Source organism: Schistocerca cancellata, chromosome 3 (genome assembly GCF_023864275.1).
Source record: "Schistocerca cancellata isolate TAMUIC-IGC-003103 chromosome 3, iqSchCanc2.1, whole genome shotgun sequence".
In the NCBI taxonomy this organism is placed as follows: domain Eukaryota; kingdom Metazoa; phylum Arthropoda; class Insecta; order Orthoptera; family Acrididae; genus Schistocerca; species Schistocerca cancellata.
The window spans coordinates 33,282,420-33,301,267 of record NC_064628.1 but is presented as its reverse complement, the minus strand read 5'-3'; positions in this window follow the sequence as shown (position 1 = coordinate 33,301,267).

Below are 18,848 nucleotides of genomic sequence, written 5' to 3'. Positions count from 1 at the left end.
GGAATAGAAACACTCCACTTTGGTGTGTATGATGCTGTTGCGACTTTCAATGATGGCAACATTGTAAGGTGCAAGGTATTTAGAAATATGGGAATGAAGATAGGTTCTAACATGGTACGAGCGATGCTTGCTTTAGACAAGGAACGCCTTTGGGCTGCAGACAGGGCTGTAAAGAGTCTAGAAATACAAGCAAGAGTAAGCAGGAGGAGGAACAAGAGGAAGCTGGAGGAGTAGTTTGCAGAGGATGAAGATAATCCATCCTATGGACCTGGAATGCACTAAAAAGTTAATCCAATCTTTGTCGCTCGATTCCCAAAACTTTTATTTTCTCATACTAATTACATGTTTTCTAAGGATCTTCCAAACATATTTGTTTCAAACTTTCAGTAAATGTTACACAGTACCTTGTGCATAATTTAACACAGCCTTTTTCCAAAAAACTGTATATTTTTGAATATATAAATAAAAAATTGCAAAAAAATGTTGTGAATTTTCATTACAATTGAAAAAAAATCATCTTTAATAATTGAACTAAAATTTTGTAAAATCCCTGTGTTAAGTTGTAGCCCATATTCCAATAAATAATCTGTAAAAAGTTCAACTTCCTACCTCAAATACTTTGTGAGGAAAGATGTAATTTATAAGCGTTATTTTAACTTTGCAAGTATAGGGCGTTCCGGAGCCCCTTAAAGTAGTAATTGAGTCTTTACAGTCAGTACCGCCTTTAGACTCATTTATTTGCAGTGTTACATTTACACGATCATGATTTCGGCTTAAAATACCATTATAAAGTGTTTTAATGCTTTGCAGTGCCTAAGATGCCATACTGTCGTATTTAACACATTGTTTATTCTATCGCTTGAGCCTTGTCCCACTGTTACGCGGAGTCAGCCATCGTTAATCGCGTTTGGCGTGTTAATGTTTAAGGGGTGGCCGGATGCCCGTCCTGCCGCCACCCCATACCCCCTGGGACGGAATTAGTGTACCCCAACTGTCTGCGTCTAGTGGAATCCATGAAATGCTGCGAAAGTGTTCAGATGTCTGCGAGTCGTGGAACTGAGGCGGAACATGGGGGCTAGCCCGGTATTCACCTAGTGGGATGTGGAAAACCGCCTAAAAACCACATTCAGGCTGGCCGGCACATCGGCCCTCGTCGTTAGTCCGCCGGGCGGATTCCATACGGGGCCGGCGCGCCTACCCGAGTCCAGGAAGCAGCGCGTTACCGCTCTCGGCTACCCTGACGGGTACTATTAAACACATTGTCTAATGGTCAATATTTCCGGTAAAAGCCTACCGCTTTGTCACCGTGTATACTATCTTGAAGAAATATATTATGACTGTGGCCCCACATTATGAAAAAATTATTACTAGATGAGTTTTGCTATTTGGGGAGCAAAATAACTGATGATGGTCGAAGTACAGAGGATGTAAAATGTAGACTGGAAAAGGCAAGGAAAGCGTTTCTGAAGAACAGAAGTTTGTTAACATCGGGTATAGAATTCAGTGTCAAGAAGTCTTTTCTGAAAGTATTTGTATGGAGTGTAACCATGTACGGAAGTGAAACATGGACGATAAGTAGTTCAGACAAGAAGAGAATAAAAGCTTTTGAAATGTGGTGCTACAGAAGAATGCTGAAGATTAGATGGGTAGATCACGTAACTAATGAGGGGGTACTGAATAGAACTGGGGAAAAGAGGAATTTTTGGCACAACTTGACTAGAAGAAGACATTGGTTGGTACGACATTTTCTGAGGCATCAAGGGATCACCAATTTAGAACTGGAGGGCAGCGTGGAGGCTAAAAATGGTAGAGGTAGATCAAGAGATGAATACGCTAAGCAGACTTAGAAGGATGTAGGTTGCAGTAGGTACTGGGAGATGAAGTAGGTTGCACAGGATAGAGTAGCATGGAGAGATGCGTCAAACCACTCTCTGGACTGAAGACCACAACAACAAAAAGAACAACAATGATTTCATATTGCCTTTCGCACATGGCGCCTACAATATTTTTAATTGAACGTTTCCGTTACAAACGACATCCTATGTTTTGATTATAATATCTTCTTCGGTTCCCAAGGAAGATGGCTTGGATTTTGTTGTTTACCAGAGGTACACAAAATGGTTCAAATGGCTCTAAGCACTATGGGACTTAACATCGGGGGTCATCAGTCACTTAGACTAAGAAACTACTTAAACCTAACTAACCTAAGGACATCACACACATCCATGCCCGAGGCAGGATTCGAACCGGCGACCGTAGCAGCAGCGCGGTTCCGGGCTGAAGCGCCTAGAACCGCTCGGCCACAGTGGCCGGCAGTGGTACACAAATATTGCGGAGATGAAATGTTACGTGTAGTGATAACTATCCGAATTTTTCTTTCTGATGTAAAGTAAACATGATGCAGTCACGTTAATGTGACCACCACCTGTATTCGATGTCGACGTGTAGTAACAGCTCACAGAAGGCACATGGCAATATTAGCAGTGAAGGGTGTATAAAGCGTGTCTGCGGAACACGGATAACAACGTAGTCGTTCCCCTTACGCTGGTACGGATCATTGGGTTTCGGGCGGAGAATGGAAGCATTTCCGAAATGGCTAAGTTTGTAAACTGTTCGCGTGCTGCCATGGTTAAAGTATACAGTCAATGGCAAAATGGCGCTCTGCAAAACCGGCTCCAAGCTGACTGTGGTGTATCACGGGCCATTCATGACAGGGGTGAACAATAGCTGCAGATATGTGTACGGGCAAATAGACACGTAGCTGTTGAGTTGGAACTACTGACGGCCTTGGGAGAGCCAGTCCTGACAAAACTCTACCATCTGGTGAGCAAGATGTATGAAACAGGCGAAATACCCTCAGACTTCAAGAAGAATATAATAATTCCAATCCCAAAGAAAGCAGGTGTTGACAGATGTGAAAATACCGAACAATCAGTTTAATAAGTCACAGCTGCAAAATACTAACACGAATTCTTTACAGACGAATGGAAAAACTAGTAGAAACCGACCTCGGGGAAGATCAGTTTGGATTCCGTAGAAATACTGGAACACGTGAGGGAATACTGACCTTACGACTTATCTTAGAAGAAAGATTAAGGAAAGGCAAACCTACGTTTCTAGCATTTGTAGACTTAGAGAAAGCTTTTGACAATGTTGACTGGAATACTCTCTTTCAAATTCTAAAGGTGGCAGGGGTAAAATACAGGGAGCGAAAGGCTATTTACAATTTGTACAGAAACCAGATGGCAGTTGTAAGAGTCGAGGGACATGAAAGGGGAGCAGTGGTTGGGAAGGGAGTAAGACAGGGTTGTAGCCTCTCCCCGATGTTATTCAATCTGTATATTGAGCAAGCAGTAAAGGAAACAAAAGAAAAATTCGGAGTAGGTATTAAAATCCATGGAGAAGAAATAAAAACGTTGAGGTTCGCCGATGACATTGTAATTCTGTCAGAGACAGCAAAGGACTTGGAAGAGCAGTTGAACGGAATGGATGGTGTCTTGAAGGGAGGATATAAGATGAACATCAACAAAAGCAAAACGAGGATAATGGAATGTAGTCGAATTAAGTCGGGTGATGCTGAGGGTATTAGATTAGGAAATAAGACACTTAAAGTAGTAAAGGAGTTTTGCTATTTGGGGAGCAAAATAACTGATGATGGTCGAAGTAGAGAGGATATAAAATGTAGACTGGCAATGGCAAGGAAAGCGTTTCTGAAGAAGAGAAATTTGTTAACATCGAGTATAGATTTAAGTGTCAGGAAGTCATTTCTGAAAGTATTTGTATGGAGTGTAGCCATGTATGAAAGTGAAACATGGACGGTAAATAGTTTGCACAAGAGGAGAATAGAAGCTTTCGAAATGTGGTGCTACAGAAGAATGCTGAAGATTAGATGGGTAGATCACATAACTAATGAGAAGTATTGAATAGGATTGGGGAGAAGAGAAGTTTGTGGCACAACTTGACGAGAAGAAGGGATCGGTTGGTAGGACATGTTCTCAGGCATCAAGGGATCACCAATTTAGTATTGGAAGGCAGCGTCGAGGGTAAAAATCGTAGGGCGAGACCAAGAGATGAATACACTAAGCAGATTCAGAAGGATGTAGGCTGCAGTAGGTACTGGGAGATGAAGAAGCTTGCACAGGATAGAGTAGCATGGAGAGCTGCATCGAACCAGTCTCGGGACTGAAGACCACAACGACAACAACAACGCAGCTGGCCGCGCAACTGGATTCGGCATGGCTCTACATCCCTATCTGTACCTTCCAGAACTTCACTGACTCGCTTACTGCCCGTCTAACAGCGGCCCGCGCTGGAAAACGTGGTTATTCGGGCTCTTGGAAGGGGGTCACATTATATGACTGAAGAGCTTATGTACATGATATGCAGCAGAATACTAGTGCCAATCGTCGAAAGCCATGCTCCCAGCTCCTTCTATTATCCAGTACTTAGGGATGTTCCACCACGTGCCCCGCGGACGGAAACAGTCACGAGCGCTCCCGGCCTTAGCTCGGGGCTGCGGTGGTGAGTGGAGCTGACTTTCAGAATGAGATTTTCACTCTGCAGCGGAGTGTGCGCTGATATGAAACTTCCTGGCAGATTAAAACTGCCGGACCGAGACTCGAACTCGGAACCTTTGCCTTTCGCGGGCAAGTGGTAGGGCACTTTCCCGCGAAAGGCAAAGGTCCCGAGTTCGAGTATCGGTCCGGCACACAGTTTTAATCTGCGAGCTGACTTTACTCGCGCTAGTACTCTGCGGGCGAAAGTAAATAGATGCGCCTCCGGCTCTTTTGTTCTCGTGGACAGCATCCAAATGTCTAGTCGCTCTGCCCACTACCTGCTTCATTAGAAGAAGCAACAGGTATGTTCAGTAACAGAGACGGAAGACCACACTGTCTGGTGTCTCACAGAACGCTCTTTTCTGCAAAGAGATGCAATTTAAAGCGTCATTACAATCACCTCCATGCAGCAGATTACGATCGAAGAGTAGGGGATGCTCACCAAGAACCGGTCACCAGTCTGAAGGGCAACATACAGGAAAATCTAAGTTAAAAAATATATTATCAGTGAAGGACTTTTAGAACTTTGAACATTTCGGTACGCCCTACTGGCGTAACGTTGCCTGGCAGTGACAGATCGGGCCAAATAATGGTTGAACATCATTCCTATGCAAATTTTTATTAACACTTGCAAGCAAAATAATTTTATGAATTAGATCAACAGGACATTGACTTATTAAGGCAAAACTGTTAATATGAATAAAATTACTATTGGCCGCAAAACGGTTCACACTTCTTGTACTACTGTAATATGTTTATGCATTTCAGCTGAATACTGCTCAAGGAAACTTAAATGAAGCAGTGACTCGTGCAAGTTACAAAGTAGCTCACAACATAGCGGTGATAAACGAACCGTTGTCTTTGGGACCTTTCGTTCCGTCAATTCTGGTAGTAACAGCCATACGCGTAGATCCAAGTGAATTAGCAAGTTTGGAAGGCGTTTGAATGTCAGAGCAAATGTGTCCCGTCGAGTCCTCGACATGGGAACTGATTTGGAGGGATAACTAGAATAAAGCCCAGAATTTCACAGCTTTTTCTTTCGCTCTCGACGAGAGCACAAATACACTCCTGGAAATTGAAATAAGAACACCGTGAATTCATTGTCCCAGGAAGGGGAAACTTTATTGACACATTCCTGGGGTCAGATACATCACATGATCACACTGACAGAACCACAGGCACATAGACACAGGCAACAGAGCATGCACAATGTCGGCACTAGTATAGTGTATATCGCTCCCCACACCATGATGCCGGGTGTTGGCCCTGTGTGCCTCGGTCGTATGCAGTCCTGATTGTGGCGCTCACCTGCACGGCGCCAAACACGCATACGACCATCATTGGCACCAAGGCAGAAGCGACTCTCATCGCTGAAGACGACACGTCTCCAGTCGTCCCTCCATTCACACCTGTCGCGACACCACTGGAGGCGGGCTGCACGATGTTGGGGCGTGAGCGGAAGACGGCCTAACGGTGTGCGGGACCGTAGCCCAGCTTCATGGAGACGGTTGCGAATGGTCCTCGCCGATACCCCAGGAGCAACAGTGTCCCTAATTTGCTGGGAAGTGGCGGTGCGGTCCCCTACGGCACTGCGTAGGATCCTACGGTCTTGGCGTGCATCCGTGCGTCGCTGCGGTCCGGTCCCAGGTCGACGGGCACGTGCACCTTCCGCCGACCACTGGCGACAACATCGATGTACTGTGGAGACCTCACGCCCCACGTGTTGAGCAATTCGGCGGTACGTCCACCCGGCCTCCCGCATGCCCACTATACGCCCTCGCTCAAAGTCCGTCAACTGCACATACGGTTCACGTCCACGCTGTCGCGGCATGCTACCAGTGTTAAAGACTGCGATGGAGCTCCGTATCCCATGGCAAACTGGCTGACACTGACGGCGGCGGTGCACAAATGCTGCGCAGCTAGCGCCATTCGACGGCCAACACCGCGGTTCCTGGTGTGTCCGCTGTGCCGTGCGTGTGATCAGTGCTTGTACAGCCCTCTCGCAGTGTCCGGAGCAAGTATGGTGGGTCTGACACACCGGTGTCAATGTGTTCTTTTTTCCATTTCCAGGAGTGTATTACTCAAAGCCAGTGAAATACATCTATACAACTCTTCACTTAATAGACTATAAGAGGTCCATGACTATGGAATTTATTGCTAGCGCAGTCGAGCAGATGTAACTTCGATGGATTGCTCAGGCGCTGCCTGCGATATGTATGCTACAATAGTATCGTAGACCAGAGAGCAGTGTAGGCAACAGTTGTATCTCGCAGTCGGGCGGATGGGTCAGGTCGCTCGCAGAGAGCAGTTGTCGAGTTGCATGCAGTTGTATTCTGGATTTCCGACAATGAACTCCAGTAGTGGTGTTTTGTAGCTCGAGAAGAGCAGCAGAACTATGGAATTACCAAGGCCGGTCGTGGAGAACGATGGCGGTGCCTGAGCGACTTAGTACAAGGTAAAAGCCAAATAGTATTGTTCTTCATTGCCGCGCGCATACGTTAATTGCTACAACTGATTTTTGTACTATTGTTATATCCAAGTCCCATGTAAATGTTTTCAAAAATCTTCCAATAATAATCTTTCGTATAAAGATGACTTTTGACAGTCATTCATCTGAATTTAAAGTCTTTACTAATTTCTCCCATCCATAGTCATGCCGATTATCGTAAAGAAAATCAGTTGTTTTTCGTACATAACAAAATCTAGTGGCCAGCATTGAACTGGATTTGCCGGAAAAATTTCTTATAGGAGCCGATATATACGCGATATGCGGCGACATCATTGAGGTAAGAATTTTCAGTTTATTCAGAATGATTTCTCAGGGCCATGACGCAGCTCTGCTGACGTCCAGATTTACCCGTTAAGATTCACAAGGTTGAAAGGTTACATTACGAGATTTCTTTTGAAAGGTTAAAAAATGGTTCAAATGACTCCGAGCACTATGGGACTTAACATCTGAGGTCATCAGTCCCCTAGAACTTAGAACTAATTAAACGTAACTAACCTAAGGACATCACACACATCCATGCCCGAGGCAGGATTCGAACCTCCGACAGTAGCAGCCGCGTGGTTCCGGACTGAAGCGCCTAGAACCGCTCGGCCACCTGCGGTCGGCGACTTGTGACATCTTCACCGTCTGTAGTGGTGACGGGTACTAGAAGAGAGTTCCGACCTGTTCGAGCTAAGCTTTACGGCAACTTGTAACGCCGGAAATGCCAATCCTCCTATTTCCATCTATTGTACTGTAATTTTTTCCTTGTTTTGATACCTCAAGATATAACATTTCTGTGTCTTCGTATATTGTAATTGTTTTACTAGTTGTATATATATATGCATTTATGTCGATGGTTAATTGGTTTGTTTTGTGAATATTATTTGTATTTATACACTGGGTCTGGCCTAGGGCAAACTATGCTATCGAACGAATACATCGATAGGTCGTGTGGAGAACCAAAGTGTTTACGGTCTTTGAGAGTGAAATCTGCCGCGTGGAGCGCGGGCAAAGGGGAGTCTGGCTGGGGTGGTTCAGTGGAGCAGGTGTGTTGTGTGACGCTCCCGCGAGTTGCCCCGGTTTCGGGGTTGGGCAGCATGTAATTGCGAACGTTAAGAGCCCGTTTCGCCTGGTGACCATGTCGAGAAGAAGGCGCGCCAACATCCAGCTTCTGCAACAGCGACAGCTGACAATGAGTGACTGTCGCCACCTCCTCGATCGACGGCTTCAAACCTTCAATCAACCAACAAGGAAGACTGGAAGCACGTAAAGTTTTAGAACTGTATGGCAGACCTCAGCTTTTCAAACTTTTAAAATTGTTGCATCACAAAATTACAGCAACTTAGCATGAACCTTTGTTGCTCATTGTCCCAATTGCATTGCCAAGCAGGGTCACTTCCTTTTCTGAAATGAACCCGAGTGTCGTTGAAATTCAAACGCCAGCATCATTCGATTTCATTGCTTTAATTTCAAAGTTCAGTTAAGGTATTCATAGCTGGCTACAATATTTAGATTACACAAGCACAAATTAAGAGTGCGAGTTTTGTTACCATATTTTAGCTTACCTGTGACTGCAGCTCAGCTTGGTACGTACTAAATTTTGCTATAGTTAATTGTTCAGAATCATTTAATTCAAGTTCAAAGTTAAATCTCTTCTTTCTAAATTGCGTAGATTCAAATAGCTTTTGAAATGATTGTTGAGGTAGTCCAAGACTAACCGTATTTTACTGAATTTCGATGTGCTTCAGAAAGAAAGCTCACTATTAATTTCAGTCACTAAATTAACTTTCGATTTTCCGGTTTTATTAATTCTTTTGCTAAATTAAGACAGAGTGTAGCGAAATTTATTACTTCTGACAAACTTTCAGTTTTCACACTGCACGTGTCAACCTTCAGTTGCCACACTTCTAGTGCTAATTATATGTGTAATAACCTTTCTTTTTCAGTTACTATAGTAATTGTCCTTAGGACTGGCGACCGTAATTTCCCCCAAATCTCAAATATCTAATTACCGCTAGTTGATTGTTAATGTAAAGGCCGCACATTTACTTTCCTTATTAACTTTACCCCTTTTCAAAATTAATTTCCACCAGTTTCATTTGCATTTTTCCTTTCATTTAGATGTAACCCTTTCCTCCCTCCTTACCGACAAATTGACTTCGGTGACGATTGCTTTTCCCAAATTTCCATTAGGTACACGCGGTTTAATTTTTCACTGTCATCAAGGTCGATAACTGAGGGGGAGGTTACAAACTCTTATATATTTTGCACGGGATGGTTTTCGTGTACACCTCCAGTTACAATGATGGGTGAATAGATCTCGCTCACTTCGTGTTTCGTAACAGACTCCAACATACATTCATGTACTCCTTTTACATTACAGGACGACACATAACGAAATGACAGTTCAGATAACGATTCTTCAATTGTTCCCTGACGTTTACGTTGTCGCGAGTGCTGTTTCCTCTGTGGCCTCTAATGCACGAACAACCCGAGACGCCACAGCATTAGCAAGCGTCCACAGCAGGTGGAGAAGCGCATTCACCATCGTGCCTTGTTGACATGCTGGCTTCTTTTTTTCGTCCATTTGCACACACGTCAGACGAGGGTACGCACAGTGGGATCAACTACCTAAAACTATTTTTTCAGTTTCCACGAACATTTTCGTCGGCCTAGGTAGCTGAAAGTGGAACATATTATTTCGCAGAACCACCCTCTTTTTTCCTTTCAATTCATGAAAAAATTACTTTGTTTCTAGACATGAAATGGGAAGAAATTCCTTGCCTCAGACAACCAAAATCGATATCAGAACATTCTTTTCTGCCGGCCGCGGTGGTCTAGCGGTTCTGGCGCTGCAGTCCGGAACCGCGGGACTGCTACGGTCGCAGGTTCGAATCCTGCCTCGGGCATGGGTGTGTGTGATGTCCTTAGGTTAGTTAGGTTTAAGTAGTTCTAAGTTCTAGGGGACTTATGACCTAAGATGTTGAGTCCCATAGTGCTCAGAGCCATTTGAACCATTTGAACCATTCTTTTCTGACTTACATAGCGATGGGCCTAAATACATTGTATGTGTCACTACACAGAAAGGTTTGTTGATAGCACGTGTGCTTGAAAAACTCGGGGCATTCAGCTCCATTTACTTTCTAGAGGCAAATGGGGAACTAAAATAATACGTTCTGCACTCTCCTTTATTCTCTGAATTTACCTACTTGTATCTGCTTCGTAAACTATGGTTCAAATGGCTCTGAGCACTATGGGACTACATTGACAACGGCCATGAAAAAAAATGGCTCTGAGCACTATAGGACTTAACATCTGAGGTCATCAGTCCCCTAGAACTTAGAACTACTTAAACCTAACTAACCTAAGGACATCACACACAACCACGCCCGAGGCAGGATTCGAACCTGCGACCGTAGCGGTCGCGCGGTTCCAGACTGTTGCGCCTAGAACCGCTCGGCCACCCCTTTCGTAAACTATCAACACATAATTGATCAGCTAATAAACAGAATGGAGTCACAGCTCCAAGAACGGAACCGTTTAGACAAGCAATCACAGTTGTTCAGTAATCCTTTATTAGTTGTACCTAATGGTGTGCCACCTACAATGCAGTTTAGAATTAACTGACTTATAGACTGCAACATTGTTAAAGGCCGGGTATAATAAATGTTTGAATTTGTCTCAATGGTTCCAAAATGTAAAGAATGAAACATTCACCAGGCTATACAGGAAGCAGCTGGAATTATGGCCATATTCCAATCAACATACTGTTATGTACAACTATTCTCTGCACTGAAGAAGATAAATAACAAAGGCCATGGCTTCAGCAACCTACAACGAAGAGTGTGCTGCGAATCACTGCGGCAAACAAGATGTCACCTGATATAAATGCACTTTTCTTGCAAAAAGCCTGCAAAAAACAAGAAGTCAATAGAGCTTTTGTCAGTTGTGCCAAAGGTTACTGCCCACATCTCGTAGCCGTGCGGTAGCGTTCTCGCTTCCCACGCCCGGGTTCCCGGGTTCGATTCCCGGCGGGGTCAGGGATTTTCTCTGCCTCGTGATGGCTGGGTGTTGTGTGCTGTCCTTAGGTTAGTTAGGTTTAAATGGTTCTAAGTTCTAGGGGACTGATGACCATAGATGTTAAGTCCCATAGTGCTCAGAGCCATTTGAACCATTTGAACCCAAAGGTTACTAGTTAATTTGTTGTGCTCGCCAGTTCGAGACAGCCAGTTCATCCCTTACCAGTAGTTTTGTCGTTATGGCCTTCAGTTTGTAATTTAACTAATTTCGTGCGGTTTAAATTAGAATTAGAGCGATTTCACAGACGGATTCCCTTGGCGAGGTTCGGAGTGAAGCTGCAGTTCCTCGTGACGTCACGCGCCGGTCGGCAGCGTCCACGAGAAATACGGGCTCCACAACGAGCTTGTGACGTCACACAAGTCGCCTTGTCCGCCATACTTAGTGAGCGCCTGGCTCCGTGCAGGGCCCACAGGAAATACGAGGAGCGTTTTTTAAGTAAGGTCCGTTTTGTTGTAGACACTAGTAGTTCGCGTGCATATCGCGAGGAACGCGTGCGTCGTGTACCGGCATGCCTCGGGAACAACTGTGCTCAGTTTCAGCTCTGTAGCTAACGTGTACAGTTCTTTTCTGTGCTTTCAGAATGTTTAAGACTATCAACTCGCCCGCCGCGTGTGAGGTTCGCTCAGTGATACGGTTTCTGTCAGCAAGGAACCTGTCTGCTGCAGAAATTCATCGACAGCCTTGCGAAGTGTACGGTGACACTGTTATGAGTGAAAGTAAAGTGCGTAAGTGAGTATGATAATTCAAAGATGGCCGTGACAACTTCCATGATGAGGACCACTTCGGTCGCTCTTATTTGATTACAGACGACTTGGTGGCTTCAGTTGAAGCGAGGATTCGTGAGAAAAGGTGCTTCACAATAAAAGGTTTCTGAACGAATTTCCTGACGTGTCGAGATCAGTGCTTTACAACACTGTTTCTGAACACCTGAAGTTTAGGAAACTGTGTTACGTTGGGTCCCAAAACTCGTAACAGAGGACCACAAAAACCAAAGATTTGAGTGTGCGATGAAGTTCTTGACTAGTTATCACTAAGAAGGTGGCGGCTTCTTGAGTCAGATCGTAACTGGAGACAAAACATGAGTTTCGCTTATCACGCCCGAATAGAAGCAACAGAGCATGGAATGGAGGCACACACACTCGCCTGTAAAAGTGAAGGCCAAACCGACTGTTGTAGGGAAGCATCCTACTCGCGCCATATACAATTCACATCAGTCTTTCCATTTTGTGCCAGCCTAGTCCGCTGTTACTAGCTCTGACGTTATAAATGTTGCGCAATACTTTAAAATTCAAGTAAATAACCTGAAACGTTTCTAGCATGTCAGGAGTAATACTAAATCAGTATGTGTTGAATATCAGTTCAATAACTTTAACCATTTTCGAAATTTGGACGTTTTTCTGTAATAATCATTGGCGCAACAGAAAAGAGCTAGAAACTTAAAAATTTATATTTAGATTCCTTTTTCATAATAATTTAGTAGAAACAGTATTCTGGATCTCACAAATTAAAATTTTAGTTGAAATTCATGATTTTCTGGTTTTTGTCTTAGAAATTAAGGAAGCAAGATAGATTAAGTAGACGAATAAATAAAGCTTAAGTAGAAGGGAGATTCGCTATAATAATAAAGAAGTGTGAAGTTTCAACTGAATAACTATAAAACTATAGCGATAACGTCTCTCCAAAGGGCAAGTTCAGAGCTCGTCTACTGCGTGTAGTGTAATTAAATTAATTCTCTCGCCCAAAATATTTGACTGAGCCACGTCAGACTTTTATTATGATTACTTACCTGTGTGCTGATTGCACATTTAAATTGAGAGCTTCATCGGCCATCAGCAAAGGAAGCAATGATTTATTCAATAACTTAAAGTGGTGCATTACTAGCCCAGCGGCTAGTCGGGAGAGCGGAATTGATCAGGCATTCCCTTAGCCGTCCGCACCGCGGCTTTATATATAAGAATGCTGCGCGAGAGAAGGAAGGCCCCAGTTCTCTCCGGATGCTGAATAGCTCACCACCTGTGCCGGGAGTCGCGTCGCGTCGGTATCATTGCTATAAACAGCCTCGGATGCCGTAATAAGTTACTCGGAATATGCGTAACCATGAAATCGTTTTCGAGTGAAGTGTTAATTCTGGGATGACTTTAATGATCTATCTTCAGTTTGCGTATGTCGTATTTTCACGTGCCGCCGCGGGACAGACATTCTACCATTATTTAGCGTGGTGTTTGATGAACATTATCATCAAATTATGGCGAGCATTCACTTAAACATTTAATTTGAACAGTTATAGTTGCATCAGCGCATTAGACTCTGAACTGCTCTGGTAGTTGGATTGTGTGGATACTTTTTGGTCTGTGACTTTCAGAATATAGTGAACATTTTAGAGAGAATGGTTTTTGATTATGAATCCCAGACAATCTCCTAATTCCTCAGAGCTATAAGCTGTAGCTATAAATGTATTTCTCAGATGAAGTGGGCACTAGGAATTCTAATTACAGGCTTCACGTTTTGCTAATCACTTTCTGGTTGCCAATATTGTAGTTAGAGAGCCAGTGTTGAGAACGGCAAACAACAGCATTAAATAAATAATAGGAACATTTATAACAATAATTCCACCCGCCGTCCCACATATGGTGCATCGGCCGGGAATGCATCTTTTCTACATTACATTCTACATTATAACAATAATTCCACCTCTAGCAGTTATAGGCGCTCAGTCCGGAACCGCGGGACTGCTACGGTCGCAGGTTCGAATCCTGCCTCGGGCATGGATGTGTTTGATGTCCTTGGGTTAGTTAGGTTTAAGTAGATCTAAGTTCTAGGGGACTGATGACCACAGATGTTAAGTCCCATAGTGCTCAGAGCCATTTGAACCAATAATTCCACCTGCCGCTCTACATATGGTGCATTGGCCGGGAAAGAAACTGAGTAAAAGTGAAAGTGATTTTTAAATATTCGGATTCGGGAGCGAAATACGACTCGCAACTGAGTAATAGAACAGTGATTGTGTTACTTGTGCATGTGGATGACACAATTGGATTAACAACGCATCTGGATTGACGGAACTGGCACTGAGTCCAGCGGCGCTGCCGCCATCGCGAGAAGCCAGTTTCGCCTCACCGCAGTTGTCTGCCGGAATCGCGCCTGCAGTTGCGGGCCACGCAAACACACAGCATCCGTCGAAGTCTGCAGTTGAACGTGCCGCGTCGCATCAGTAATCCTGGTACGCCACACCGGCAACGCCGTACGTCGTGCAGAAGGAACTAAGTTAAGTGAAAAGCTGTTAAAAATTTTACTAAGTTGCACTAAAATACTGTTGGCGATGGAACCGCCAGAAGAAATTGAGGTTAAACTTAAATCAGAACCTATTTCTGTTGAGGGAACTGTAAATCCAGACAACGGTTCAAGTGTAAATATGCATGAAAATAGTAATGTTAAAGTGAAATATAAAGTATTGTCTCCTGACAGTAGTGTGAAAAGGGGCAACGATTCAATAATGGAGACCCCTGTAGTAAAGCAGAAATTAGAAATTGTTAATTTATTGGATGATAGTTTATCTGATGAGTTAAAAACGAAACAGTCATCAGAGGTGGTAGAGTTTAAAAAGGATAAGTTAGATATGACTGATCAATAAGAAGTTTCATTTAGTTTTGATGATTCTGGTGTTGGAGCTAGTTTTTCGTCACCTGAATGTGATAAAAAGCCAGCTAGTGAGCAACCCAAAGATACTGGGGCTATTGATTTAAATGTTATATTACAAGCAATAGCTGCCAGTAATGCAAAAATGTCAGCCAGTAATGCTAAAATGAAAGCTGAATTAAAGTCTGAAGTAACTGAGGTCAAAAGCAGTAATGCTGAATTAAAGTATGAGATTGTGGCCAGCCAAATTAATTTTAATAAACGGTTTGAGGCAATGGACAATAAATTAGAATCCAATAAAGCTGAATTAGAAACTTCCTTCAAGGCTGGTTGCAATAAGTTGAAAGAGGATCTGGACAGTTTGAATTATAAAATTAATTACAATCATGAGGATATTAAGAAAAAGGTTGCTCAACAATTTTCTGAAATATATAAAACAGTAAAATCCGAAGTTGCTGAGGTTCGCAGAGACTTCCGAATGGAAGATGCGAAGCTGGAGCACAAGTTAACAGAAAGGATCGAGGCGGAATCTGAACTGTGCTCAGATAGGTTTAAAGATGTTAAAATAAAAGTAAACATATGTCAAGCGGAAGTAGACGCAATCAAAACTGATACTACTCATATTGTGCAAAGAGTAGATAATGTTGAAATGAGAGTAGAAAATATTAGTACTAACATTGCTAACATTGAGAGTAAAGTAGCTTCAGTAACTTCTGGTAATGGTAGTATACAACAAGTTGTAGCTGCAAACGCCGCTTTTATCGGATGTCGGCAGTTCTTGCGGTTCGATCCAGATAAAAATATCCACCCGCTAGATTTATGGAACGATTTTGAAGATGTGATTCCACCAACTTGGTCTGAACGAGAGAAAATCTCATTTATTAGAAGACATTTAACAGGTGACGCCATGCGTTGGTTAGCTGATGTTATGTTGAAGTGTAAAACAATAGCGGAATTTAAAACAGCTTTCATTAATGAGTATTGGTCTAGTAATAAGCAAAATGAAATGTTGAGAGAATTTTGGAGTGGAAAACGCTTCAATGTAGGCAAGGAATCTATTAAAGAGTTTGCCAGGTCATGGATCTCACGTTTGTCACATTTGGCCGAAGAGCTAAAACCTGAAATGATAATACTAGGTCTTGAAGCCAAACTGCCATGGTATTGCCAAACTATAATTATATCTGCCCCTAGAGACAATCTGGATCGTTTCATTGAATATTTGGAACGTGTAGAGCGTGTGCCTGCCAATGAGGAGCAAGCACGTAATAACAGAAATGCTAATAACACTAGTAGTAATTTTAAGAACGAGCAGAATGGCAATGTAAACATCAGAACAGTAGGTGTTCGCCATCCTAAGAGAGGTAGGAATTGGAGAAATAATTATCAGAATCAACAATGGCATCCAAATGATAGTAATTTTGTTCCGAACAAAATTATGCAGGTAAACAACAGTGCGGAAAGCAATGCTGTGCCAGTTAACTATAATGGAAATAAAGGAAACAGTAGTAGGCCGAGGCAGGAAAACTAGTTCCCGTCTATGAGGACACCGGCGCTCACCAGGCGGTTACTTTTCGTAAGCCAGTAATTACAGTAATTGGTAATACAGATCAAAATACTCAGACTAAACATGTGGATGAGGGGTCGGTAGCATCTAAGGATACAGCAGAAATATTAGATCACTCACAGTATTTGATAGATACCGTGTTAGAGACGCTTTCTAAGTGGGAAGAGAAAGAGAAGGCGCAGCAGTGTAACGGTAGGGAGGAGCTACAACATACTGAATTGTCAGGTGAAGAATCAGAAGAAATTCATACTCGTATTTACGATGAGGATGATGTGGTCTTATCTAAAGTACCTGTGCAGGATGTTGATACTGTACTAATAGATTTAGGACAGGATGTAAGTGAGAATGTAGAGGATAGTTGTTGGGGGTCGATGAACGCAGTAGCTGTGACCAGTTGTCACTTGAGAAGGAACCCGACGATAATAGCGAAAGTGGTTTAGCTGTAACTAGTGTTATGCCCGGTCTGGAGGCGCAGAATCGCTCAGACTACAGTAATTTGGGTCATGGTCAGCAAACTAAATGTAATGAAGTCGTGCGGTGTTTCGATTTGAAATTAATAGACCGACTGGAAAAGGCAGCTGAAAATGTAATTCAGGAAACCCCTACACACTTTGACCTAAATGTAATGAAGACAGATGTCGATCGCTTTAGTTGGAGACAAATCCAAAAGGAACTATTGGATGAGTTTGAGGAACCACCTATACAAATTAGAATAAGCCACCCTATAATAATAGTGACTATGTTGGGTATCCATGTACGTTGTCTCTTAGACAGTGGAAGTGAGGTGAGCGCGATATCTCAGTCCTTCTTTGATGCATTACCTGGTAAAGACAAGCTTACAGTAATGAGGGTATCAGGACTAAGAACAATTGGTGCTACTGGCAAGGTGTCAAACACGGTAAAACAAGAAGCTTTGCTGCCCTTTAACATTAATGGTAATTTAATTGATCATCCATGCTTAATTGAAAACAATCTCAGTATTGAGGTTTTAATTGGCATAGATTTCTTGTCGAAATATCAGAGTGTTGTTGACTTGGAAAGAAGCCAGTTAAAATTGGTCTTGCCGATAACAGGAGTAATTACGGTACCTTTTATTGATAAACATGTAGTAACTAATGATGAAACTTGGGAGCTGCCTATACGAGTTCTGAAAAATAGGAGGTATTGGGACGAAAGTGTTAATCTTAGTAAAAGTAAGCTAAACACATTAGAAGGAAAGAAGCGTCATGACGCAAAAGCTGTACCCACCAGTTTTGAAATAGGTCAGTTAGTCCTTGTCAAAACCAAGGAAAAATCAAAGAAAATAAATGCAGAACAAAGAAATTCATGTTCGTATACCAAGGACCTTTCAGGATCATAGGAAAACCACATGCCAATGCATATAGGCTAGAGTACCCTAAAAGTAAAAAGCTATTAGGTCTCAGGAACGTGATCTACCTAAAGAAGTTCATAGGTAATGAATGAATTCTGTAGGGAGGAGGTTGTTCTGTAACCTCTACACAGTGTGGCAGCTGTGCAGTCCCAGCTGTGTGAGATCTTCTTTCCTTTTCAGGTCTCACTCATTCTTCATCTTTCCTATCCACCAAAGTTTCGACTCCTTCTTTGCAATACAAAAATTTTCCGTCATGGCTATCAAGCCATGAGTTCTGTAACCATTCTATCTACCGATTAGTGAAGAAAATACCTAATGTGACAAACCTAACAGTGACATAAACAACAGAGAAGTATGATGTAATTAAGATACAAAGGTATTTGAGTAACAAGTATGTATAGAAGTCTGGTCATATTATAAGTACAAAGTTGTTGTTTTATTGGAAATGGTCCACCAACAGTAACTTAAAAAGATATACAAATTCGAGTACAAGCAGGATCTGAAGTGGCAGTGAAACCTATTGTATGCTGTAGAGCTAACTAATAAATAGTAAGCGAGAGTGCTTAGTGTTATGAAAAATAGACAGATAAGTTGTAAAAATGAACTCACCTTGTGTAGCAAGGAATGGCAGTGTAATAGAATTGAGTAGTGTTTGTGGTTGAGTCGTGAAGGACACGTCCCTGAAGTATTTATAAGGTTGGAGCTGGCCATTATTTTGGTGTTGGGTGTACGGTGACACACCTACATGTATTGAGGTTATGAGTTGGAGGCGTGAATGCGACCACAGGTACCCTTATGTTAGATGAGACAGAGCAGCTCATGGTGTCCTATAGGTTTAAGGAATTTAGCATTACGCTCGTCCATAATTACTTAATGCACTTTAGTGGTAGGTCGAGAGAGACTACCTGTGATTTCAGCGTCCGATCGAGTGGGAATGGATTGCCACGTGAGCAAACTGATCAGCTGCAATACACTATAGATATGAAATAAATGTGCTATCCTATGCATTAAATGTTAATAGAGTGAGTGTTAAATAAGTACATACTCTAGCAACATAATTGAGTAACATAATGGCAGACGTGAAACATTATTTATAGCTCAGCATAAATACATTTCGATGAAGTAAGTACATAATTGCCGATGTGGAAC